Source organism: Vicugna pacos, unplaced genomic scaffold, assembly GCF_048564905.1.
Source record: "Vicugna pacos unplaced genomic scaffold, VicPac4 scaffold_130, whole genome shotgun sequence".
NCBI classification, from domain to species: domain Eukaryota; kingdom Metazoa; phylum Chordata; class Mammalia; order Artiodactyla; family Camelidae; genus Vicugna; species Vicugna pacos.
In genome coordinates, this window is record NW_027328810.1 from 198,203 (window position 1) to 224,693 (window position 26,491).

At 46.0% G+C, this 26,491-nt stretch overlaps 2 long non-coding RNA genes across 10 annotated transcripts in view; both read left to right on the top strand.

The window, feature by feature from the left end:
• LOC140695072 (uncharacterized) overlaps window positions 1–3,118 on the top strand; it is a 156,801-nt gene extending 153,683 nt beyond the window's left edge. For 3 of the 5 annotated variants that reach the window (XR_012070761.1, XR_012070758.1, XR_012070760.1), the window contains 2 exons: window positions 1,339–1,448; window positions 2,844–3,118. This is a non-coding gene — a long non-coding RNA (uncharacterized lncRNA). Of the gene's footprint in view, window positions 1–196; window positions 392–474; window positions 570–1,338; window positions 1,449–2,843 lie in introns of those variants that run through there. The other 2 variants (XR_012070762.1, XR_012070759.1) reach the window with 2 other exon arrangements.
• Window positions 3,119–3,125: 7 nt separating this feature from the next.
• LOC140695070 (uncharacterized) overlaps window positions 3,126–26,491 on the top strand; it is a 35,458-nt gene continuing 12,092 nt past the window's right edge. The window contains exons 1-2 of one of the 5 annotated variants that reach the window (XR_012070750.1): window positions 19,180–19,448; window positions 20,820–20,989. This is a non-coding gene — a long non-coding RNA (uncharacterized lncRNA). Of the gene's footprint in view, window positions 3,397–15,000; window positions 15,098–19,171; window positions 19,449–20,819; window positions 20,990–26,491 lie in introns of those variants that run through there. The other 4 variants (XR_012070754.1, XR_012070756.1, XR_012070755.1 and 1 more) reach the window with 4 other exon arrangements.

A 26,491-nucleotide genomic window follows, 5' to 3' on the forward strand; every position in this document is an offset into this window, starting at 1 on the left:
TTTGCCCTGGGGGCGGTCTCTGTTGTCCCAAGTTCGTCGGACGTCCATCTCCAGGTCAGCCTGCTCCCTAGAGAAGGCCACTGTGAGGTCATGGGCAAGAGTGGTGGCTGCTGCGGGGGTAGGGGCTGCCTTGGGGAGCTGGTGGATTGGCTCCCGTCTCCCCGATGGCCTGGTGTGGGAGTGGCCTCTCCTGCCCCAGGTCACCAGACTCACGTGTCCTACTCAGCCTGCTGGGGGAGGGGCGCCCTGGGCGGTGCCTTTAAGGTGCGGGGGTGGCGATGGCGGGGGTAGAAGACCTGCAGCGCGGAGCCTGTCAATTTGCTCTCCTTTTCCCCGCGAACAATCCTGGGGGCGTCCTCTGCTGCCCAAGAAGCCGGATGCCCGTCTCCAGGTCAGCTTGCTCCTGGGAGACGGGCCCGATGCGGTCAAGGGGCAGAGGCAGTTGCGACGGCTGGCTGCCCCGCCTAATGGGGCCACTTCTTCTCCTCTCCCCTGACCTGGCCTGGGGACGTCCTCTCTGGCGCAAGATTCGCCTGACACCCCACACCTGGTCTGATTGCTCCTGGAAGGTGGGCGCGGTGAGATCAGGAAGTGGAGAGGACAGGGGCTGCCCCTGGAGAGCTGGAGGATAAGCTCCAATCTCTCTGCAGGCCTGACGTGGGGGCGGCCTCTGCTGCCCCTCGTTCCCAGGTCACACTTCTTCGGGTCATATTTCCCCGGGGTTGCGGTAGGGTGCGGGGGCGTCGGGGTGTTGGCGGGGGTATGGAGCCTGTCACTCGGGAGCTGGGGGTTTAGCGCCCATCTTTTCCGCAGATTGGCCTGTGGGCAGCCTCTGTTGCTCCAGATCGCAAAGCAATTTCCCTGACAGCTTAGCCACCAGAGGTGGGCAGGATGGGCTGAGAGGGCTGAGGCAGCCGCCAAGGCAGCGACGGAGGGGGCTGTCCCTGGCCAGCTGGTCAATTTGTTCCCATCTCAACCTTTGCTGCCCCAGTTTCGCAGAACGCCCTTCTCCAGTTTATTCTTCTCCAGGGAGGTGGGCGCAGTGCATGCAGCCCGAGGTCTGGGCTCTCCCTTGGGAGGGGCAGAACTCTCTTGTTCTCCTTTGTCTTTATTCTTCAGCGAAGTGGTTACTGGACGCAATTCTTAATTCTGAGAAAGTGTAGCCTGTGTTATGGAAGAGCTGCTGGACAGTGAGGTTTCTGGGTGGATTTTCACATCAGCTGATGCCCCAGGCAGGCAGGAAAGCTATTACTCAGAGCTTCTTAGTCTGGGGTTGGGGATGGCCCCGCCATCCTCGCCATGCTTTTTAAAAATGTGTTACTCCCCTCTTTTTCCTAGGTGACATTTTAGGTTATTGGGTCTCAGATTGCTGGCACACTCATCCCTGTTCTCAGACATCTTTTAAACTTGGGTGAAGTGATAAGTAGGGGAAGATGATTTACTGAAAGGTAAGAATACTTAAATTCGCATTAAAGCTACATTCTGTCAATCTTTCTAAAATGATTTTCCTCTGATTCTAAATCCACGACCTAGTGAATGTTGTACTCCTGTGTAAATCATTGATCTTCACATCACATTTGTTGAGTGGTCAACGAGATTTGTTAATTAGATTATTCCTGAAAGGAAAAGTTCAGGCTTTTCAGAATTCCTTGTCTGATGTCACCCAGGCAGTCACAGTAGAAGACAGAGCTGATATAAAAATCCCTCAGCTGCCTGAACTGCAAAGCTTCTGGGATTACTGATCCCTGAAATGCAGGTGACTCTTGATGATAATCTGGGGGATGGTTTAAATGATCAGATTCTTCCAGTCCTATAAATGGGTTCCGTGGCCCCAGCCCCGGGAGAACTGGACATAAGGGCCATATCGTGTGTGGTGGGATGGGAAGGCAAGGTGTAAGAGCTGGAATCACTGAGATTCCACACTCGCTAAACACAGACTCCAGAGCCTAATTGTTGTCAGGTTCTGTTCTGGATTTGAGAGTGTGTTCATACATGATTCTTGCCCTTCTGGAGTCACTGCCTGGGTGGAAGTAACCTTTACATAGATCTGTGGAGGATGACATTTAAGTAGATGGGCTGTTATGGTTCTCAATGTGCCCAGGCTTGCTCTTCCAGGCACTCGTGGGACTAACGCGAGTCATGTTATTCACTCATTCACTGATTTATTACCCTTGAATTGATCACTCGTCCCACAGTAAGTGAAACAAGGTAACAGGAAGCTGAGTTTTGTCCCCTCTCCTATCACTGATTGTTTTTCAGTCGGGCGCCCTGCGTATGCATTGTGAAACGGTGGTATTTCGTGCCCAATGGGGCAGCACTGTCAGTTCTGAGAATCAGGGGAGACACATGGGTAGGACAGCACCCTGACACACATGGCACCCCCCATCCCGTGAGACAGAATTGTCGATGCTCAGGTGACCCGATGTAGACTGCGGTGCTAAACCTGAGCATGTTTAGTTATCCTGGTGGCTATGAAAATACAGACTACCAGTCGCTACCTCTGGAGACTCTGAGGGTGTGCACCCCAGGATTCTGCATTTTAAGAAGCACTTTAATGAATCCTGATGAAGAGATCTGAGTGTCCCATGGAGAAACACTGGTGTGCGAGGCACCAATATTGAGGATTCTCAGGGAACGATGTCTTTTTAGGATGGTCCATGGGCCCTCACTTTAGACTTTTGCCTTGGGTTTAATTGTATGTGTTCAGAAGTGATGTCTTTCAATTCCAGTGCATGTCAGCATGCTCTGTTCAGGGATTTACTCTCAGTAGATGGCAAAAACTATGATTCTTCAGGTCACCGAGCTACACTGTGAACGATATTTTATTTTGGTTTTCTTTGTAGCAATGCAGAGTCTCCCGAGAAGAGATTTAGACTCAACAGCTTTGTGTCAGACTTTGGAAGACCGCTGCTGCCCAAGGTGTTCTCTGGCAGTGCAATGATGAATCTAGGTCCCTCTTTCACTGCTACATCAATGAAGTGGACCACTTGGACAAGGCCAAAGCTGGTATCCCTACCATAGCCCTTTACAGTGTTATTCGGCTCCAGGAAGCCATCAGATGCAGCAGGTGGCCAGAGGAGGAGCCGAACAGACTCATGAAATGTGACATCCCCAACTTTATCAACACGGACCAGAACTCTGCCTTTGTGGAAGATGATTTCCTGATTTTGTAACTACCGATTGTTCTAGAAAATAAGCCAGTTGCCCAGAACTCACACAAAGACTTGAATTGAGAAACGTGCTTTCTCAGGTATCTTTCTGAAGATGTGAAGTCTGTCTTTGTATGGAAGGAAGTCCCCTTTCACAAAACTGAATGTGTTTGTGTCTGAGAGAGGGAAATGGAGACAGAAAGACGAAGAAGCAGAAGAGAGCCCCCTCAGAAGAGATCTAGTTAAGGTGAGTTTTTGTGCCTTTAAAAAACATTTGGGGTTTTAGGGGGAACAAAGTATTTACACTGTCTTATTCTCCTCATTGGAAACCTTGGCCCCGTCGTCAGAGTCAGCGGCCTTGAACGGGGGTTGCACGCTGCGTTTCATCTGGCACTGCCACTTCCACGCTCTGCCTTTAGCACGTTGCTTTGCCTGTCAGGGTTGCCACCCTTTTAACTGTAAGGTGAGGAGTCTGGAGTAGATGACCCACCCCAGCTCTGCTGTTTTGCAAATTTCTGATTTCGTATTCGGATGAGTCTGGGATACACCCAGAGCAGTATAAACCAGGCCCTACCTCCTGCCTATTGCTGGGGCATCCCTCAGGTCTGTGCCTTCTACTCAACCCTTTACTGAGCCCAGCTTTTGTCAGGAGCCCAAGTGCCTACCGGGATGGCAGGGGACTTGTCTTTCGTGGTCACGGTGGCCAAGAATTCTATTGGTGTGCTGAAACAACTCTTCTGAGATCCTCCACCCACCCCTGCTCAAACCTAATGACAGCACTACGGTTCCTTTCCTAGGAGGAGAATCAATCCATGGTGCATTTTATGACAATCCTGTCCCCAGGGATGCACGGAAGTTTATCAGCTGAGTGAGGGGAGGTGCCTCTGTGTCCCTGTATCTCTGTCTGCTGACAGTTCGCTGCCACCGGCTACTGAACAAGAAAAGTGCTATTCACCATGTTGTGTGTTTTCCAAATGTGTAGGTGATGGTCTTGTGGCTCGTGCGTGGGCTTTGATTTGGGATGGTGAAGGGCTTATAAATACCTCATCAACATGTATTCGAGGTGGCCTGGTGCCACACAGATTTGATTCATGAAGGCATCAAGCCTGCACACTGGTTTGGAAACAACTTGGTTTTGATCATTCACACTGCGTGCATGACTCGCTGCTAATCTCTGGGTGGTTTTTTCATTTCAGATTTATTCACCCCATGTCTTGCTTAAGCTGAAAAATACATTTATTTCACCAGAATATTCTCTGATTCTTTGTTTACACACATCCAGTTTTTTTAATTCCTTTAAAAATGATTCTGTGTTTATAATGCCTCCTAATTTCTATCATCTCTATGTTGCCAGTGGCCTGAGACATGCACCAGATTTGATGCCGGAACAGTTCCACCAAAAGAAATCCCTTTGCCGTAATATCTTTTGAGGAAAATATTATTCTTTAAGGCTCTAACAGTAAATCGTAGAAGAAAGCATGGAACATTTCTTGTAGTTAATACATGTTCATGCGAAAATAAATGATATTTTCATTAAACAATGTTGATTTTAATAACTTTTACAAATGTGAACATTATTATTCATAATTTAAGTAACCAGATAAAACCACAGTTATTTATTATGAAGATTGAAAACTATTGACATGGTCTCTTAATTAGAAGTAGCTTTATTAGAAGACTGAAGGGTATTTAAAAGATGGAAAAATACCCATGATGACACCATCATTTTTATTAACTAAATATCAAGAACTGTGCAGGGATAAGATTTAACCCTCTGCAAACTGCCAAGTTAGCATGAGGTAGTTTGTGGATGCTGCCAGAGGACAGGACACTCCCCCAGGATCAGAGACAAAGGACTCCCTGCCAGCACAGCAGGCAGCCTGTGGTTCAAGTTCATATTGGTTCCTGAGTTCCTTTCCTATTGCTGTTGTAACAAAGGACCACAGACTCAGTGGCTTAAAGCAATACACATTCATCTTCTCACTGTTCTAGGGTGCAGTAGTGCAAAGTCAATGTCAGTGGGCTAAAACCAACGAGTGGCCAAGGCTAAGTTCCACACCTAGGCTCTTGGGAGGGATTCATCATCCTACCTTTCCCAGCTTGCAGAGGTGCTCACACTCCTTGGCCCAGGGCCCTGTGTCACTGTGACCTCTGCTGCCACTTTACATCTCTGTCTCTGACTATATAGATATAGAGGAAGAGTCTTCTACATCTGGTATGGACCCTTTTTCCTACATGGACATTGTATCCTTATTTATGTGCAGATGAAAACCCCTTCCCTCCAGGGTGCGGTGGCATCAGCTCACAAGATGACCACTCTGGGCTTTAAGTGTCCTCTTTGTATTGTCATCAGGGAACTTCTCTTTCCATAGTTAGCTTTGTGTTACTTTGTTGTTATATTTTACCCAGAATTACTGAAAGTTTTACTTAAAAGGGATCCTAATTAGCTCTGTTTACCTGTTTCCAGAGCTGAAAGCTTCAGTTCTAGAGTATCAGTTTGATTTTTCCTAAAAATACATACCAGTATATTTCTCTGGTGAAAGTCTCTACCCTGTTATCTATTCTCCCATCATTTCCTTATTTTCTTGAATATATTAAAAGTATTTTATAGCCTTTATTGGTAACTCTGATGCCTACATCACCTGGGGTTTGCATCCTTTGTCTAATGCTCCTTATTCTCATGTTATCTGTCATATAGTCTGGACATGTTGCATGTCTAGAAATTCTTTATTACATGGCAGACATTGCAAATGAAAAATCCATGTTATCTTCTGTGAGAGCTTTTCTACCTTCCCGTTAGGCAGACAGTGTGAGGGACTGATCATGTCACTCCAATCAGGCGCTGAGGTGGATCAGGACTAAAGTGCCTTTTTTCTTAAAACAGCTTTGAGGTATACTTGGCAAAATAATTTTCACACGTTTAAAGTGTACAGCTTAATATGTTTTGACGTAAGAATATCCCCAAGGAACCATGACCACACTCAAGACAGTGAACATACCCATCACCCACAAAGCTTCTCTCCTGACTTTTTTTGTCCCTCCCTCCCTCCCCGTCTCTTCCCCTGGGAACCATTGATCTGCTTTCTATCACAACATAGTGGTTTGCATTTTCAAGATCCTTATATGAATGGATTCATGCAGTATCTACTCTATGTTGTCTGACTTCTTTCATTCAGTGTAATTATTTTGAGAATCATCTGTGTTGCTGTATTAATAGCTTATTTGTCTTATAGTAGAATATTGTTTAGTGCTGAGTTTTTACTGAAGAGTTTATTGTGAGCAGTGTTTGTATAGACCATCATTTCTTTCTGCATTTACTTCTTGATGGATGCATGGGTTATTTACAACTTGTGCTATTATAAATAAAATAGCAGTGAATATTTGGTTATAAGTCTTTGTATGGACATATGCTTTTCCTTTCTAAAGCACCAGATGAGGAATGTCTGGATTATATGGTACATAGGTGTTTACCTTTTTAAAAGAATCTGTTAAAGACTTTTCCAAAATGGTTGTACTATTGTAAATTCCTCGTGGTGTGTATCAGTTCTGGTTGCTCTACTTCCTTGCCAGCACCTTGTAAGGACAGTCTTTCTAACTGTATTCATTCTAGTATGTATGTGAACTAGTATCTCACTGTGGTTTTTAAAAGTATTTCTCTAATCATTAATGACACCTTTAATCAGCATCTTTTCATATGCTTATTATCCATCTGGATATCTTTACTGAAGTGTATTTTCTGGCCTCATTCATTCAGGTGTTTGAATTATTATTGAATTTTGAGACCTCTTTATTCTGGATCAGATACAAAGAGAGACCATTATCAGATATATGATCTGCAAATAGCTTCTGTCTATGGCTTGTCTTTTCATTTGCTTAGCAGTGTTTAGAAGAGCATTGAAGAGTCTTCATGTTCATAAAGTTCACTCTATCAGTTTCTTTTTAAAATAGATGATACTTTTGGTGTCATAGCAAAGAAAAATTTGCCAAACCCAAGGCCATAAAGCTTAAGCCTATGCTTGTTCTCCTAGCTGTTTTATAGTTTTAGATTTCCTATTAAGATCTATGATCCATTTTGAGGTAAATTTTGTATATTTTGTGAGGTGTGAATCAAAGTTCATTTTTTTTTTTTTGCGTATCACTATCTAATTGTTCCAGCACTACATGCTGAAAAGATCCTTTCTCCACAGCATCCTTTTTGAGAATCAATTGTCTGTATAAGTCTTGGTTTAGTTCTGAACATTCTATTGTGTTCCATTATTCTATTTTCCTGTTTTACACCAACACCATAATTTCTGATTACTGTAGCTTTATAAAAAAAAAGTTTGAAAATCAGATAGTGCAAGTCTTCCAACATTGTTTTTCTTGTTCGAAGTTGTTTTGGATTTTTGGGATCCTTTGAATTTTTATATGAATTATAGAATAAGTTTTTAAATTCCTTACATCCGGTTCTGCCAAAATTCCACCCATGTCTTTGGCCGTCTCCAGAGCCACATTTTCTGAAGAAGTCTCTCTAGATCCCAGGTGAAAGGAATTTCTCTTTCGTCTGTGCGCAAATCACATTTGATATTATTTGATTCCATTTAATCATATTTGCCTGTATGTACTTGTCTGATCTTTCCAGCCATTTAGTAAATCTCAAAAGATTAGGAATCTTGACTTGGTTCCCTCTGTGTGCTGAGAAACTAGTTCTATGCTTTGCAGGAGTGAGCCCTGCAGTAAGAGGTATCTGCAGCACACATCTAGCTCATTGCTTGAATATTGTCAAGGAATTCTGCAGATTTAGAATTGTTTATTGATTGTTGTCTCCAAGACGGCTCAGTCTTTTTTATTTCTATTGCTACTGCTGCAGTTTCAAAGAACAATGGGCTAGTTATTTTGCAAATATCAAATCATACTCTAATTGTGTTGTCACGCAAATTATGTGCTGCTGTGTCTTAACAACCTGCTTAGTGTTCACAGGCTCCTTCACTCATGGAAAATTTGGGAGAATGTCATATCCTTAGAGATAGCAATGCTGTCTTTGGCGACCTGAGCAGCAGTATCTGAATTCACTCCTGCTATTTTTCCAGTGTCCCCTCTAGACCTCCTCCAGCCCTCCATGGGGGGCCCTGCAGTTCTGCCCTAGAAAAGCCTGTTGCTTCTCAGGAAGACTTCCCTATGAAACATAATCATGTCCTTCTTGTGGGGACATTCAGTCCAGAGACCTGAAAGCAGGGGAAAATGTTCAGCCTGCTTTTGGTAGAACCTAAATTCTTCCATACTTGTTAGAAGCAATTTCAATGAGGAAACTGTTTTGGCATCTAACAAATCAGCATAAATGACTGATGAGGAAGATCAGCTTCCCCATCCCACTCAGTCGTCATGTTGATGTGACACACACATTGGCAAACATTTTCCCCTGTGAGCAACGTAAAGTTCAAGACGTTATGAATGGCTTTTTATTTTTATTTCTTAGTCTTTCCACATTCACTGTGTCTCGTGAGATTATATGAATCCTGCTTATTTTCAGCCCAGCACTAAACTTTTTAAAAGGATCACGTGTTTAAAAGGCTAGTGGACAATTTTTTAGAAGACAGAAATCCTTAGATTTTGGTCCCAGAGTTGAATCTTGGTTAGTGGTGAATGAAAATTCCCGTTAAAATTTTAAATTCAGTGATATAAAGTCTTAAAAATAGTTAAATATTAGTCAATTTCATTAAACACTATAAGAGTTATTTACCTTTAAGCCTGTTTCTGGGGCAATTTTGCAATGATTCCCTCCCTTTATCGATTCCCTCTTTATCAGAATCCTTGAGAGGCCCCTGTCATCATTATCAGTATCATCATTATCATCATGGAACTGATTCTTCTGGAAGATTCTAGGAAAATAAAGAGATGGACGGGATTATGTGTAGGTCAGTGTGTGCATGTACAATAAGAACAGCTGTCAGGCATTTGATGCAAGATACCCATTTCATTTAGGGGAGAATGTGGTCATGAAATCCTGATGTGGTGAATGAAGGAAGCGGTGGGAACAGGATAGTCAATGCAAAGGAGGAGGAAGTGAGTGAGTTGGAGAGCATAGATCCTTGGTTAGTTGATCAGCACATTGGTAAGAATGAGGGGAGTGTGATGGCAGAATCATGTCCCTCCCCGGCCACAGGGTAGCCACCTGTGACATGTTACTGTACATGGCAAAAGGGATGACAGATATTTTAGGATTAAAAATCTTAGAGGATTTCTGTCTCCTAAATTGTCTATTAGTTAGCCTTTAAACCCATGATACATTATTATAGATTAGTGCAGGGGCACAAATAAAAAGGATTCATATAATCTCACCAGACAAACTGAATGTAGAAAGGATAAGGAAGAAAAACAAAAAGTCACTTATAAGTGCCTTGAACCATAAATTGCTCATGAGGAAATGTTACACAAGGTGAATGTCACAGCCACATACATACTGCCTGAGTGGGATGGGACAAGGGGATCCTGAGATGAGACAATAGGGTGAGTAGTCTGGATTGTCCAGGTGGGCTGAATGTAATCACAGGGGTCCTTAAAATGGAGGATATTTCCCAGCTGAGTTTAAAATCAGAGGGAGGTGTAGCGATGGAGCAATGTTCAGAAAGGCTGCTGACCATGAAAATGGAGGAAGTTGAGGGGCACAAGCTAAGGAAGGTGGGTGACCTCTGTAAACTGGAAAAAAAAAAAAGGAAACATTCTCTTCTAGACCCTCTAGAAGGAAGGAACCCTGCTGGTATCTTGAATTTATCCCAATGAGAACTGTGTTGGATCTCTGACATCCACAGCCATAAGCTGATAAGTCTGTGCTGGTTTAAGCTATTAAGCTTATGGGAATTTGTTACAGTGGTAATAGGAAAATAACATAGTGAGCGGTAGTGTAAGGGTTTAAAGGTCTAGGATGGGGTGTGGAGAGAATTCTGACATTTACACCTAAAAAACAACCAGGTGAAGTGGGAAGGTGTTTTAAGGAAGACCTACCTGGCAGGGCTGTCAAGCAGACTGGAGTGAGCGAATCCTTGGAGTTAGAGCAATCAATTAAACCTCTACAAGGAAAATAAGAAATACAATGTAGCAGGGCTTCAGTGTTAGTAGATGTAGGAATGGAAATGGGCAGAGAGATATAAACATTATTTTGAAATTAGCTACAGGTTTGATGACTGCATGTTTGGGAGAGTTAGCCGATGTGTGGACTGAATGCATCCCCTCAAAATCCATATGTCGAAACCTCATCTCCCAGGTTGATGATATAAGGATGCGGGGCCTTTGGGAGGTGATTAGTAGGATAAAATGAGGTCATGAGAATATTGCCCTCATGAATGGTATTAGTGTTCTTATACAGGGCCCCAAAGTGCTTGCTTCTCTCTCCTCTCTGGGCCATGAAGATAGTGGGAAGACAGCCATCTTCGAGCTGGCAATCCTCTCCCAGATACATTGACCTTGAAAGCCTCAGCCTCCAAACCATAAGGAATATGCTGGTTGTTTAAGCCACCCGACACACGGTAATTTGTTACAGAATCCCAGACTGACGAAGACAGTGGAGAATGCCACTGCGTTTGGCACTGATTGCCTGGAGAATGCTGAAACCCAGGGAAGTGGGCAGCACAGACGTTTACTCATTTAATCCTGCCAACACTGTAGGGGATAGAGTCTACATTTTCCTCGCTATTTAAAAGGTAAGGAAAAAGAGGCACAAATAATAACAATGACAATGACAACAACAACAACAGCAGCAACAATAATTTGTCCAAGATTCACACAGAACTCCCTGGAGGGAGAGTGAGAATTAATACTTATGCAGGCTGGCCCCAGAGCCCCTGCTCATAACTACTAAGTCAGATCACCTTGCTTATTTAGATCAGTTTTTTTTCAACTGTGATATGAGTGTACTGTGTCCAGTAACTTATAATTTCAAAATACCTCACTGTAAGGGAAACATTAGTTGCAGGCATTACAACCCACAGAAAGCTAGACATACAAAAATAACTTGTTAGGGCAAGATAACCAATAATGTTTTTAAATATTATACCTGCTGACCCTTTGCAATAAAGTGTTTATTTATAATTCTGTCTGGCTACAGAATAACATCATAATCCTGCATGTGGCTGGTGGCTCCCGTGTTGGACAGCACGGGTCTAGAGAATTTAAATGACTTGCCCAGCCTTGCCCAGGAAGCTCGTGGTGGGATCAGAGCTATAGTCTGGGACTGTTCCTTCCTATCCAACAATTCCCTCATGGAAGTTTAGAAGCTTCTCCTTTGGTGCCCAGCTGTCTATCCGTACTTATGACATCTTGTCAGGTGCCCCGGCCTGCTCCTGAACATCAGCCAGAACCCACTTCTGCTCTTTTTTGGCCAGGTAATACCTTCTAGCAACTTCCATTGCCTTCTTGGCATCAGTTTTTACATGGAAGGGTAGTGGCTAGAGAAGGAAATGTGTCCACATGACAGGTTTTTCATAAATATAGTAGGAGTGGTCAAGAGAAGAAAACCTCAGGAATACGAGTGGAAGCAGGTCATTTAATATACCAAATGCGTACTTTCAATGTATGTTTGTGTTTCCGAGTCCACGCTTGTTCTACTCGTGCATTATAGGCCAACACATCAGGAGACAAGGATTTGGGGCAAGAAATAGCGGCTTTAATTTGTAAAGCCAGCGGAGAAGATGGTAGACCAATGTCCTGGAGAACCATCATCCCAAGTCAGAATTCAGGCTCTTCTTATATTAAAAAGGGGAAGCGGGAATGCTTGGTTGTTGCAAACTTGGTGTATGAATTCTTTGTTGTTAGAATCCTTTGTTCTTGCAGCTCTTCACCTGGGTCAGATCCGTGTAAACCTCCAACAAGCAAATGTTATTTTCTATTCTGTATCTTGTTATCTTTATACGAATGGAAAAGTGATAATATCCTTCAAAGTCAGAGCCTTGAGAATAGGGTCTCCTGTATATTTCAGGATCTAGGCAACATTGTTTCACAAAAGGTGCAGAAACAGCAAGACTAAGCCTAGGAAACAGGGCACATGTTTAAAGTCAAAGGAACAGATCTAATATGGAGTCAGATTTGTTCTTTCCTATTTCAGTAGTGCCATGGAGAAGGCACTGTGGGCAGCTTTCTGTAGGGTCCTGGAGGCTTTCTCTCTCAGCCTCTGTGCGCCTCTATTGAAAACCCGTCATCGCTATCTGGCCTGCTGGAAAACCAGTCCGCCTGTTTTGCCCTGAAGTTGTGTTCTGTTTATAACTCATCTCTACTCCTTGGAAAACAACTCAATAAAAACTCAGTTGGTTTCCCACCAGCCCTGAGCAGGGGTGAGGGATAGCATGTTATTATTTTATTAAAAAAATATATAAAAGTGTTTTAAAACAGCACTGGGCACATAGGAGAGAGACAATCAATGCTTCCTGGCTTAAATCGAAAATGATGACTCAGTGAGTCTATGGCTGCTGTATTTGCTGAACTAGTTACTCCTTTGCTCCATTACACATTTATTTTAACTGAAAAAGAAATATATGCATATGGTTAAAAAAATTCAAACAGAGCAAAAAATACTCAAGTGAAAGAAGTTTTCCCTCATCCTCTGTTCTTACATGCCTCCCTGGAGATGCCAATGTTTACAATCCTTTGTGTGCTTTTCCAGATATGCTATGCAAGTTCCCACCAATGTATGTAAATTCCTTTAAAGTTTTACTTATTTTTAACTTTAAGGGATTTAAATCCTCAAGTGGCTTCTGCCACAGTAATAGAAAAGAAGAAATCTGACTCCATATTAGATCTGTTCCTTTGACTTTAACCCTGTGCTCTGTCTCCTAGGCTTCTTCTTGCTTGTAAAACAATGTTGCCTAGAGCCTAAAACATACAGGAGAGCCTATTCTGAAGGCTCTGACCTTTAAGGGTATTTAACACTTTTCCAATCATATAAAGATAACACGTTGCAGAATAGAAAATAACGTTTGTTTTGTTGGAGGTTTACAGGGATCTGACCCAGGGAGATAGCTGCAAGAACAAAGGATTCTAACAAGAAGGAATTCCTACACCAAGAAGTTTGCAAAAACCAAGCACATAGGAAAGCAGCCTGAATTCTGACTTGAGGAGATGGTTTTCCAGGACATTAGTTTGCCATCTAGGTCTACAGAAACTTGCTATTCCATGCCCCAACACTTGGTCTCCCAACTTACTGGCCTGTCCTGCACTGAGGAGAATGAATTTGGACTCAATAACACTTCTACCTACCTAGCAAGTTGGACACTGGGACTGAGGGCAGCTCTCCCACACACAGGGGCCTACGGTGAGCCCTTGATTATTCCCCGAGGTTGGGGTGTGGTTTACCCAGGAGGGATGGGGACTCTACACCAACACTCAGGCAGTCTGCTCCTTCTGGGGCTCTGACATTTTACCTCCCGCTCCCTGACAGCCCAACATTTGGGACAGTGGAGCTAAGGCAGAGATCGTGCCTGCCTGTTTCCCAGCGTGTAAAAGGGGAATATGTACTCTTCCCAAGGTAGTTCTGAGAAACAACACCTGCGGGTGCTTGGTTCCCTGAGCAACAGTAAACCTAGCTCCTTGTGGGGGCAACGGGTATGATACCCGTAGGGTTTCTGCAGAGACCTTAGCTGGAGGGCTGGGCCAGGGACGTAAAATATGAGCTGTGGGCAATGACGGGTAAGAGAAGGGTGTATAGGCAGGACTGCTGCCTCCTTCGGGGTGCCGCAAGAGGTAAAACGCTTTCTCCCCATCTCTGTTACTCCCCTCCCAATTCCAGATAACTGCCTTCCCTCTGCTCCTCCTGTCCATGTGTCTCCCTCCACTTTTCCCCGCCTCCCCTCCTCCTCCCCTATTCTCCCTCCCTCGGTTCCCCTTCTCTCTCAGGACCCAGAGCGGATCGCTGGCCCTCCTGTGCATGCGCAGTTGCTGCCAGCTGGACCGCGGGTTGGAAGCTCCAGCTCCGAGCTGGGGATCGGCCCCAATGGCTTCTCAGCTCTGTCGCCCTGTAGGCCTTTGGCTACTGCCTGGGGCCGGGGCCTCTGGCTGTGGAAGTGCAAGGTGAGGGGATATCGGGAAAGGGGTGAGGCGGCTGCGGGAGGGCGGTCGGCGTGTCACAGCCCCCCAGGGCGCCAGTCAGCGTGTGTTCAGCTGGATTGCTTGGGCCAGACCCCTCTGCCCGCGCCACCTGCCCCGGCGCACCGGCCACAGCTGCCCAGGGCCAGGTGTGCCCCTGCCGCCTCTTGACCCAGCCGGGCTCCCCTCAGTCCGCGGCTGGCATCCGCTTCCCCTCTCCCGCCCGCGAGTCCTCCCCTCCCGGGCTTCCTCTCCTAGGCCGCCGACCCGTCCCCACCACTGGGCGGGCTGTGTCCCGGGCGGGCGGTGTCTGCACACCCGGACGGGGCGGGCGGCTTGGGCTGGGGCTGGGGCTGGCCTCCGAGCGGGGCTGCAGCCCGCGTCCCCCACCCCGCTCTCCCTGCCCCGCGACCCCGGGGCTGCCTTCCTCTCCCTTTCCCGATCCCTGAGGTCCAGATTAGCGGCGTGGGCGCTGCTCCCCAGGCTGAGAGCCCGCGGCTGTAACTCCCAGCTTCTCCTGGTGGAGTCGGGAAAAGGGAGCGGCAGTGCTGAGGGAGCTTCTGTCTCCTTGATCAGAATTTCTGCCCCAGATAAGTACCTTGAACACTTTCAGGTGTTATGATGGCGGTGCTTGTTGATGTCACATGTTTTTATACTGAGAGGGATTACAGTGGTGAAAGCAGGGCTTGGTTCAGTTAAAAATGAGCTGAAGGCATGAGGCTGTCTCATCCTCCATCATTCACTCTCCCAGGGTGAAACGTGAGACCGTCGATCTTAAAAAGATACTTATAGTCCCTAACTAGTCCAGCCCAGCTACTGTGTGTTAACAGGAACAGCACAACCTGAGGCGTTGGAGACCCAGGGACATTGCACTCCTAAAGAGCTCCTGGCAAAATCTGGTTTGTTTTGTTTTTTTTTGTTTGTTTGTTTTACTTAAATTGTGGGACAGACTAGTAGTATAGAGGGAAAAATAATTGGCAAGAAGGATTTTTTCATATAACACCTTTATTGTGATATTGTTCACACACCATGAAGTCCACCCACTTGAATGTTACAATTCAGCAGCTTTTAGCATATTCACATTTGTGCAACCATTATTATTCCAGAACGTTTTCATCACATCAGAAAGACCAGTTGAAATGCATGACCTATCCACCCCTTCCCAGTGGTGGTTCTAAAGAAGTTTCTTGGCTGTTCCTGACCATAAATTAACTTGTTACATTCCATGAAATATCTGGGAGGAATTCTAATCAGAATTGCAATGAATCTGTCTATCAAAGCAGAAAGAATTAATGTCTTTATGGCATAAACTTCTTCTACACATGAATATATCTGGGACCCTATCTTTTCATCTGTCCAGAGCCAGGCCTATGGGAAATCCTCATTAATTCTTGGGTTTGTGAATGATGAGATTCAATACATCATTAGATGGAACTGTAGCCTTTCACTGAAGAGAAAAGTAACCTCGTAGAAGCCAAGTGATTCTCTGATGGTTAGAATGAGTGACCGCCAGTGCTGGAGTATTCGAGTGGACTTGGTGCTTGCAGAGGTCTCCACCACCTACAGCTAAGGGGATTACCGTGTTCTTTTACTTTCTTTTTTATGGCGTTGCTTTTATTTTTACTTATTATATAAAATTATTTTTTATTGAAGTGTTGTAAATTTACCATGTTAGCTTCAGATGTACAGCAGAGATTCAGTTATAAGCTTATGCATATGTATATAAATGTTTTTCAGATTGTTTCTAGTACAACTCATTACAAGAAATTGAAAATAGTACCCTGTGCTATATAGTAGGTCCTTGTCATTTATTTTATATTTATTAATGTGTATCTGTTAATCCTCCCTTTCCTGCCTGCTAACAACAGTTTGCTTTCTATGTCCATGAGTCTATTTCTAGCAGCACCGTTTTTGCTAGCAATATATGCTGGTTGGCTCTTTTCTGTTTCAGTAGTTCCATCTTATGTGTGGGCGTTTTTCTTCTGGTGGGCCTGTGTGTGGTTTGCACACGTGATAATAGAGATCTGTATTTGGGAGAACTCCAGGCCTCGTGTAGTCCCTCGTATGGAGCGCCCACTGAACTGATGCTTGAACTTGGAAAAAAACAGTAAATGTTGGAATTTCCACTATGGTTGAGACTTCCAGGTTTCTATAACCTCTTTAGCCCACCTAAATTTTGGCTGCACCCAATACTGGATAATTTGGTGGAACTTCATGGTATGGTGGTGTAGAGACAGGGCCTTGTATGCTTCTTCTCTTTCCTTTTTCTAACAATCATTTTCCTGGGCCTTCCAGGTACTCCCCCAGAAGGGCCCAGGGCTGGCTTGGTGCTGCACTGAGGCAATATTTGTTAATAAGTCCCTTTCCTCATCTCTTCTGAGCCTCCATTTCCTTCTCTACACAATGAGGGCTTAGACTAGATAAGTGCTTTTCAGTTTCTTTTAAAGCCATGTTTCCTTTGAGAAACAGAAAATTCAAATCTCTCCTCCCATCACAACCCTTTAGATTTTGACACGTCCTCCAAGGAGTCACATAGCTCTTTGTGGTAAATTGACGTGATTGTGATTCCACGTGGCACAGAAAAGACTCTTCAGAGATTTATTGCAGGGAGAGGGCAGGAAAGGGGCAGTATGTCACACTTTCTTGTGTGAGCACTGGAGCAAAGGCTTGGGTTTAAATACAGTGTCTGATGTGGCATCTCTCTAATCTTGCACAATGTGATAAACCTCTATCCCTAGTTTCTTAATGTGTCAAGTTGGGGTGGTAATATTTTAAGGCTTTTGTGAAACATTATACACATAAGCCATTTGTGTCTCGGTAGATACAAGACCTGCTAGAGAGTCGGAATTTCTTTAAAAATACATATATATTGTCCACATCACTCTGTCTGTGTGTATTTTGAAGTTCCTGGAGGGTGAGGGTTGAGTGTAATGTCCATCGTGGGACAGGTGGCCCATGGGTCTGTGTGCCTCAGATTGCCCCCTCCTCCCCAGTCCTCTTCCTCTCAGTCCAGGATGAAGTTCCCTAGTAGATTTACACACAGGTCTTGTGGAAATGGCTTTTCATTTTATTGTTTCACCAAGGAGGGTTGCCATCATGATCTCTGTGGTCAGGTTTTGGTGACCTGAAGGCTATGCAATTGGGGATTTCTATTTTATAAAAAGAAAAAAAATTACAAATACAAAATTAGACCTAGGTTGGTGGCAGGGGCTTTTGAAAGTGGGGACCATTAGCTTTTTTAGCTTCAGGTGCAGTGGCCTCTGGCCACGAGGACACATCCTCATGCTCTGAATTTGGAGGGACCAGTGGGTTCAGTGGGAATATTTACTGAGTGCATCTCATGGGCTGCGCATTCTCTTATTTGTACTGTGTGTTCCTTATTTGAGACGGTGAGCTGATTTAAACTCAATAGCCTCTTTAAAATAATAGACTTTTTATTTTTAGATGTAAGGTAGATTCCCATGTAGTTGTAAGAGATAATATGGAGAGGGCCTATGGACTCTTTGCCCAATTTTCTTTAATAGTTCCATCTTGCAAAGTTGGGGTACTATTCATTCGTGACTCACTAACCCTTTTAGGTTTGTGTTATTGCCCTCATTTCTATTTATGAATAAACTGGTGTTGAGAGAAGCACACAGGTCTGCCCAGGTCACCCACGTGGTTAGTGAAGATTTGGGTGGAACGTGGGCATGGCATTTCCAAGCAGTACCATTATGATGGTCTGTGGCAGGGAGCAGCATTCACTTTGCTTGTTTATTCATTCATTCAACAAACATTTATTGAATAAACTCTGTGGGTCAGATACTTTCATAGGGTTATCTGATTCTTCAGCAGTATGGAGAATCAGGTAATGTTTTCTTTTTTTTTGTTTTAATATGAGAAAAATATCTCTGAGAGGTTATAATCTCCCCAAAGGAAAAATAGCTCATAAATGAGGGATAGTACATTTGTACAGTTCCTTCTTCTTATGCAAATGGTACCCTAGGCATTTTACATTTGCAAACTTCCATAATCCAGATATACAAGAGTAAGGCAAGTAGTTTTTTTTTAATTGAAGTATAGTCAAGTTTACAATGTTGTGTCAATTGCAAGGTGGTTTTTTTTTGAATTTTGAATGGAGAAAATATTTTTTGAGGGGGTTAATTAAGTTTATTTATTTGTTTCATTTTTCTAAAATGAGGTACTGAGGATTGAGCCTAGGTCCTTGAACATGCTAAGCACGTGCTCTACCACTGAACTGTACCCTCCTCCCCAAAGCAAGTTTTCTTACCCATTATTCTGCACCTTAGGAGTTCAAATAAATTGGCGTTGAAATCCAGATATTTTGATCCTACTATGGTTCTTTGCATTATATCCTGCTGAGGGGTGGGGAAGCAGTTCCTTTATTCATTCATTTATTCAGCAGTTTTGAGCACCGACTTTGCATCAGGGCCTGCCTAGGTGCTTGGAAACAGAAAACAAGAAATGATCCTTTTCTGCAGGGGATGGAAGCCTAGACCAAAAGCTGGGTAATGTGATCTGAGCTTCAGTAGCCATGTGCAGACGCTGAGGACAAACTTATCCCCGATTTGCTTGGACTTCCCTTGCCTTCTGGCTGGTGCACACCAGGTCGCCACATCCCAGTGAGGCCCGCAGCCCACAGCACAGTATGTACATCGATTTACCCTCCCTTCTCGGCAGCGCCTGCAACATGAACGCCCCTGACTACATGCAGTGCGCTGAGGACCGCCAGACTCTCCCGATTGTGGTCCAACCTGTGGGGATCATCTTAGAGAATTTCTTTTGCATCTATAATGGAATCTCCTTGGTGAGCCAGATCAGAGCGTGCGGCTCCCAGTGGGCACTCTGTATCTACTATAGCTATCTCTATGCGCCCGAGAATGGATGGAGTGACTTCCAGACCCACCGCAATGTCATGGGCCTTGTCACCATTACTGACTGCCTCTTGGCCAAGACCTTCTAGAAGCTCCACGCACAGAGGAGCTGTATGGCACCACGCTCTACGACTCTCAGCTCTTTGTCTTTGTGCTGTATGGGGAGGTGGCCGAGCAGCCGCACACCGACGTGGCCTTCAATCTACGAGGACTGCAGGGTGGTGGAGAAGAGGATCGACGACTTCACTGAGTCACTCTTCATCTTGCCCAAGTCCAAGTGGCTGGATGGGGACCCCGAAAATTCTGGGGAGAAGACCCCCCTCCTCTACATCCTATTTGAGAAGGAGGACTTCGTGGGACTGGACACAGACAGCAGGCAAGTCAACCTGAAGGCCGGGCCACCCTGGCTGTGTGACAGATTGCTTCCCTACATCCAGAATGGGATCATCAAGGAGGAGGGCTTTCTTGTAGCCAAGGCGGGAAGGAGGTGTAGCCCGCCGGTTTTCAGACGTTTAAAACTAAATCCGCCTTTGTTTCAGAGAGATCCTTTTAGGGTTAGTGTGGACACTTACTCCCCTCTTTCAGCCAGGACACTTGGGGGGACCCCTGGAGTTGCTGTCCAATAGAGTAGCCACAGCTACTGTTGTTAGTAGTGCTGGGGAGGAGGCCGGTCTGAGCTGAGATGTGCTGTAAGTCAAATGCACATCAGACGCTGAAACTTGTCTAGTAAAAAGAATATAAACTATCTTGTTACTTTCTATATTGATTACACGTCAAAATGATAGTATTTTACATACAGTAGAATAAGTAAGGTCTGTTCTTAAAATCAGTTACTTGGTTTTTTTTGTTGTTGTTACATTTTAAACGTGGCAACTGAGAAACATTATTTACATGACTCTCATTTCATTCCTGTTGGACAGCCTGTCCTGGGACAGTTTCATCCCTTTGCTTATAAATGAGACTCTGAATCCCGAGACGCAGAACGAGGTGCTGGTTGAGCTCAGGGTGGAGCCGATGTCTCCTGCCTCCCAGGCCCAGCACCAGCACGGCTCAGGCCCTCTCCCCTGCCTGACAGCCACCATGCCAAGTTAGGGCATCAGAAACACTGCCAGGGGCTTCCGAATTAGCTCCTTACGCAGGGAAAGGCATGTCACGGTGTATGGGACCCAGCAGGGAAAAATTCGTCCTCACTTTGTCCCTGTGATTAGGTCAAAGACCCCACTCTGCCTTGGAAGTGCAGATGATCTCTTCTGGGCTGCCTAACCCCTCACCCTCTACTATGTTTCCCTGTGTATCTTTCAAGCTGTCCCTCGGGCAGAAGAGGGTGAGACGTCTTTGCCGAGAGGTGGTCCCCCTTTACTGGGGAGAGTGAGGTGAGCTGTGTCCCCCCGGCCTACGGCCTCGGGCCTTGAGTCTGGAGAGCGCTCATGGCGGTCCCACAGGTGACGGTCGGAGGACATGGCACGTGCTGCCGGGCCCGCTGTGCAGGAGGGGCTCTGTGATTCTCTGTGATTCTAAGGTCAGATTCTACTTTCTTGTTGTTGGTAAGATGGAGGAGAAGATGCCAGAGAATTGATAAAAAGAAAATCCACACCAGTCCTGTGAATGACAGACACAGGGGATCCGTGTCCCACCTGCGTGTGGTGCCTGGCAGGCTCTGGAATAATTTTCACTTCCTCCCCGGACATTCCTCTATGGCTTAAGGGGAGAGGCATGTCGTGGCCATGATCTGTACTTGTCCTCACAGGGCCCTGTGATCTACATGCCCACACTACACTTCTGCTCCTTGGAGATGAGGTGTCAGGTTTAGGAAACTGGGCACTGCTGAGGGCATAGCTGCCAGAACCGTGCTACACCAAGGCTGGCTCCGTTCACCTCACCTGTCACCTCCTGTTGAGTCCTAAGGCGTCATTCAAGGTAGGTGCATCGGTGCAATGAAAGCAGGGACCTCCTTCACCCCCTGGACAGACTGGTGGGTGATCAGTGGAAGCCTGGAGCCCTGCCCCAGCCCCACGCCAGTGCCTCCTATTTTGTCATAGGAGGCACTGGTGACATTTTTGCTCAGCAACTGCTTGGCTCTGATTCTGCAGAGCCAACAGAGAATGCCAGCTTGTTTTTGCCTTTTGAAGTCTGCCCTTGGGATTTGGCGGAGTAGCTGGATGTGTGCTTAGCCCATAGTGGTTGACACTGTCACCATTGTTTACCCAGAACCTCGTGTACCAGGCATGCCTGCCGGCATCAAAATACAGCAGCACATTAAACCTCCCTCCTGGTGGGTCTGTCTGTTCTGGTACCATAAGGGCTCAGCCAGCATCTGAACGTCAGTGAGATAACGTGGCCAGTGAGCTCGGGTCAAGCACGTTCTCCTCCAGTGACTTTTACTCCATTGTTGCTTTTACTATTACACAGTCATTAATTTTTTAAACAATGCTTTGGTTCAGGAGCAGAACCTAATTCTCCCCTGTTCCTCTTGGTGGGAGTGAGTAAAGTTGTCCAGCTTGAAATGCGACCACATTTTGTAGCTCAAAAGCTGTCTACACGCATCTAGGTGAAGTTTTGGTTTGGGGCGCTGACCACGTTGGGGTCCCCCGGCAGCATCGCTCCCCTCAGGCCCCTGCCTTCCCTGGATCAGGAGGTGAGGGTGGGTCTCACCGTCCCCGCGTCCCTGTCCTCATCACACTCACGTAATTTCTTGTAAATGCTGTCAAAGTCATTTTTGTTCTCGTGTGTTTCTAATTTTGGCTGTTCCTCTATTCCTTTTTCTATTTTCCTTTATCCCTTATACCACCCCGTGAGCATGTTGTTCGGTCTGAAAATGTGGGCTGTGCACACCCTGCATTGGAATAGTCAGATCGCCCTCTGTGCCGTCTCCATCGCTATAAAAAGCAAAAACTTAACAGTTGTCATGATTCGTATATTATCCTAGTCATCTTATTTTCTACTTTTTTGGAATTTTTGCTATGTTAGCACATCACCCACTGGAGTTTGATATATGTTAAAGTCCTTGCTTTGAGGAACCTATTAGTTCGTCCTTATATTTGGTAACAAATGCTCTCTTACTAATTTTGTTTATTTGTTTTGAAGAAGTGAGATGCGAATTGATTTAGGCGGCTGCTGAGGGATTTTTTTCATGGAGTATTTAAACTTGGAAAGTCAAATTCTGCAGCACCTTGCTTGATTCTGGCTTTTACACAAACGTGCTCGGCACACGGTTCCTGGCTGTCGCTGTGTGACGTGCGTGACGGCGCTTCCTGGCCGGCGGTCACTGGTGAGGAAGTGGCCGGCTCGGGGGTGAGCAGCTGCAGGGGACGCTGTTGGAGGAAGCAGTCACCGGTTTTTTGTTTTTTGGTTTTTTTTTTTGCATTCACCTTCCCAGTGCCATTTACTTTACTTTGCATTCATAGAGGGGCAGGAGCGGGCCTAAAACCATGCCACTCTTTTGTTCCCTTTATGAGGCTGGTTTTTCTAAGTATCAGGAAAACATTGCCTTGTCCTAAGGAGCTGGTTCACTTGGATCTGGTGGACACAGGGACCCCTAAATGGGACCATAGCTTCCTCTCTGCTTCAGCCAGTGGGCATTCAGAGCCGGGTCTGTGGTTTGCCTCAGCAGCCGTGCAGGCCTCCCTGCACCGGCCTTTACTTTTACCCCTTTTTGGCAGTAAATAGCTGACTCTGTGTCTGTTGCAGCTGATGTCCACCACTGACGGCCGTGTGGTTATTTTGCGGTAGTGAGTCTCCAACACCCCTGTCAGCCGTGAAGGGACCTTGCATTCTCACCCCGACCCTGGTTCATCTCACCCAGGGAAAGGGCTTGGCCACCACCGTCATGCTGGACATGAGGCCTTGTTTCTCCTTTCATGCTCTGGTCCAAATGTGGACACTTCATCCTTCACTGACTTGGTCTCGCTTGAGACAGTCCAGACTTTCTGAAAGAGTCCATCACATTCTGGGGGGGAACAGAACAGAAGTAAGAGTCGCAAGTAGGAGTCTAGGCTGTCTGGGTTGGCAAATGCAGGCTGGGATCTGTGATGGCCGGTCTGTGCCCTGGAAACTGGCCTTTCCCGTGGCTCCCGAGAGAAAAGGGGTCGGAGCGAGAACAGACTTGCCTGGGTTCCTACCATCCTCATCTGCTCACTGACAGGAGTGTCAGCTAACTAGGAGCTCCCCCAGACCTCGGGCCCTTCAAACCTCAGATCACGGGAGATCCTTGAGTCCCTTCTTCTGGTCCTTCTTTGTGAGAATCCAGTGCCTTCTGAGGTGACTGGCAGCAGGAGATGCCTCCCCCTCCAGGGAACTCCCTTCGGAGGACTGTGACTCAGTGCACCTTGCTGTGAGCTTGTGGGTTTCCATCGTGCTCCCTGCAGAACCAGACTTGAGACTGGCTTAGCGACAGAAATAACAAGACTGATTCCAGGGCAGGGCCAGGTGGAGGGAACAGTGGAAATTGAATGTGACCTCAAACACCTAGGTGGGTGCTGGGGCTGTTACTAAAATGGGGAGCCTGGGAGGTACCTGCCAGGAATCGAAGTCTAGAGTAAATGGTGGACATAAGGCCTTTTTTTTTTGACATATGGCATTTTTAAGATGCCATTTGTCATCCAAGTTAGGACTTCCAAGAGGCACTCGTGTCTATGAGCCTGGGGCTCAGGTGAAGGAGCTGGACTAGAGATACACATTGGGATTCGTCATTCTTAGCTGGTGTTCACAGCCGTGCAAGTGGATCAGCTCATCTCAAGAGGTGCAGACTGTGTCTGAGGGGGGGGCAGGGCTGTGTCTGGTTTGGAGGAAAGCCCGGACCATGCAGCTTTGGTGTGTCAGACAGCGGCGTTTGTGATTTTCAGAGCAATGGCATTTATCCTTAAGGTTCTGGGGGGTGGGCAGGCCCACCCAGGAAGAAATCTGAAGAGAGGGTTTTGGCCACGTGTGCGCGTCTTGGGACGATCCAGAGGCTGCAGGGTCCAGAAGGGGAAACTCCTCAGAAGCTGGAGTCGGAGTGGGGAGTTGGGAGAATGTAGTCACACTCTCCTGTGATGAAGGGAGGGAGGACTAGGGAGTCCGCACCCTAGCGGACTCTCTTTCCCACGAACAAAAGGCAATCAGACAGAAGATTTGAGGTAAGAAGGGATGGGCGTTGGGAGAGGAGCCAACCTGGAGAACGGTGGTTGAACAATTCTTGAATAGTCTCCCTGAAACATAGAGTTAAAAAAACCCAGACTCTTAAGAATATTGATAGTGACTGGGGAGGAGGCAGTTGTTTTTCTGACCTCCTAAGGGTAAGGTATGTATCCGGGGATATACAGAAGAATCGGGCAGTCTGTTCCTGGGGCTTCACCCTTACCAGGGGGAACAGTGCAAGTTTAAAGGGGGAGAAGGGCAGCGGAGGGAAACTAGCCAGGCCCCGTGTCACGTACCAGTCGGCCGCCCTACTTGCGTGTTGCATTCACATCCATGCCTCCCAAGTGGGCGGTGGCAGCCCCGTTTTGAAGATTGGGAAGCCTCCTCAGAGGTTTAAGGAATTGGTTCATTTAGCAGCTAGTAAATGCTGTAGCAGGATTCCAGCAGGGCCTTGTCAGACTTCAAGGGCATGTTCTCTCTACTAATTCCGGTTGTACCTGAAATGGTGAAGTGAGTCAGTTTCGGAGCCTTTCAGAGAAAGTACGCTTTAAGTGCCTCAGGACTGTTGCACAAAGCTCAGTGTTCTTTCATGGTTCAGAACCACCGCAGTGCTTTTTGCCCCACAGATGTAAGGTCTTACTCCTTTGACGATGGCGTGGTTGTAAATGACATACAGGTGCAAAACCACACTTAGCAGCTTCTGAAGGGAAACTCTCCTGTTCTCCCTTGATCGGCTTTCTTCCACGGGATGTAACTGTGCTGCAGCTAAGGCCTGAGCTTTCCGTATGGAGTGAGGGTTTGATATCCAAATTTAGCATAAAACAGTCAGATGGAGAAAATCGAAGATGACAATATATTTTGGGGTTTCATTAGACAAGACATACTATCTGTTAATGGCTCATAAAGCTAATGAGATTGAGTACAGAACATTTCATTTCTTACTTTCTACTGAGAGCTGTCTTCCAACATAAGGTTCTCTGCTTTGGAACTTCAGCTCAGCCACTAGGGCGCCTGTCATTGTGTTGGTGTGATTGCATTTACACAGTGCATGTAATCTGGGCTTCCTTAGCCCCAAACACTCCAGTGCAGAATCATAGGCTGTAGCCATCACTTAGTTATACAAATACTTCTAAAACTATATGATACCAAAAAAAATAAATAAATAAAAATAAAGAGAGAGAGGGAGATTGCCTTTATCAAAGTTCCTTTGGATTTTAACTGCAAAGTGTTGTTGAGCAGCTCTGGTTTCCTTTGGATATGAATATATACATTTCTTTGCATGTAACTTGGATTTCAGGCTTGAACACCAAGCTCTTGTTTTCCATGAGCCACAAAAATCATAGCCAAATGACACACGTATGAAACAGTTTATTCTTTTTATCTGAGACAGAATCCTTGAATTTGGGACTTGAGCTGCGACTTTCCTGTTTGCTCTTCCCACCCCTCTTGTCACCTCACTCCTTTTTCCCACGTGGCCTCCAAGAGGTCATGGTCTCATAGGAGCAGGTGGACAAATACCAGTTGGTCGCCAAGCAGTGCTGCTGTAGATGGAGCCAGCCAAGAGCTAAAGGACATCATCAGGGAGGACTTCCTGGAAGAAATTGGCTCTACATTCAGTTCTGAGGACAGAGTAAGAGTCAGCCAGGGGAAGGAATCAAGAGGGTGACTCAGGTGGCAGAAGCAGCCTGGGTAGAGGCCTGGAGGCTTGTGGGGTGAGGACTCGGGGAGACTGCCCTGTGTGGTCCAGGGTGGTGGGTGACCCTGCTTTGAAGGACACTGGAGAGGGCCTAGGGGTGGAGGGCTTTGGAGGAGCTTGGTTTTTACTAGAACTGACACAGAAGAGGCAGTGAAGGGTGTCAGCAGGAAGTGACCCTTAGGAGAGCAGCTCTGCCTGTCCTTTTGAGTCCCACCCCTTCATTCTTTTATTCACAACACACGCAATTCTGAGTGTCTAGGGGAGAGGGGGTGGACCTACAGTAGTAAGCAAAATGTACTTGCTTCTTGAGAGCTTAGCAGTGTCAGAAGTTGACTTAGATTAAAATGTTTTATTAACACAGCAGGGCACCTAATCCAAAGTGCGGAGGTTGGAGGGAAGGAAGACTTCCTTGACAAACAGTTAAAATGAGCCTGGAGGCTAGTGGGAAGTAGCAGCAGGTCACGGGGCCCCTGAGGTCACTGGGGACCTGGTACTGAGGTGAGGATGGACAAGCAGGGTCGGGGGTGGGGCTAGAACTCTACCAGGGAGCCTCTGATGGGTTTGAAGTGGGGGAGATGTAATCAAATTTGTGCTTTGGGAAGGCTGCC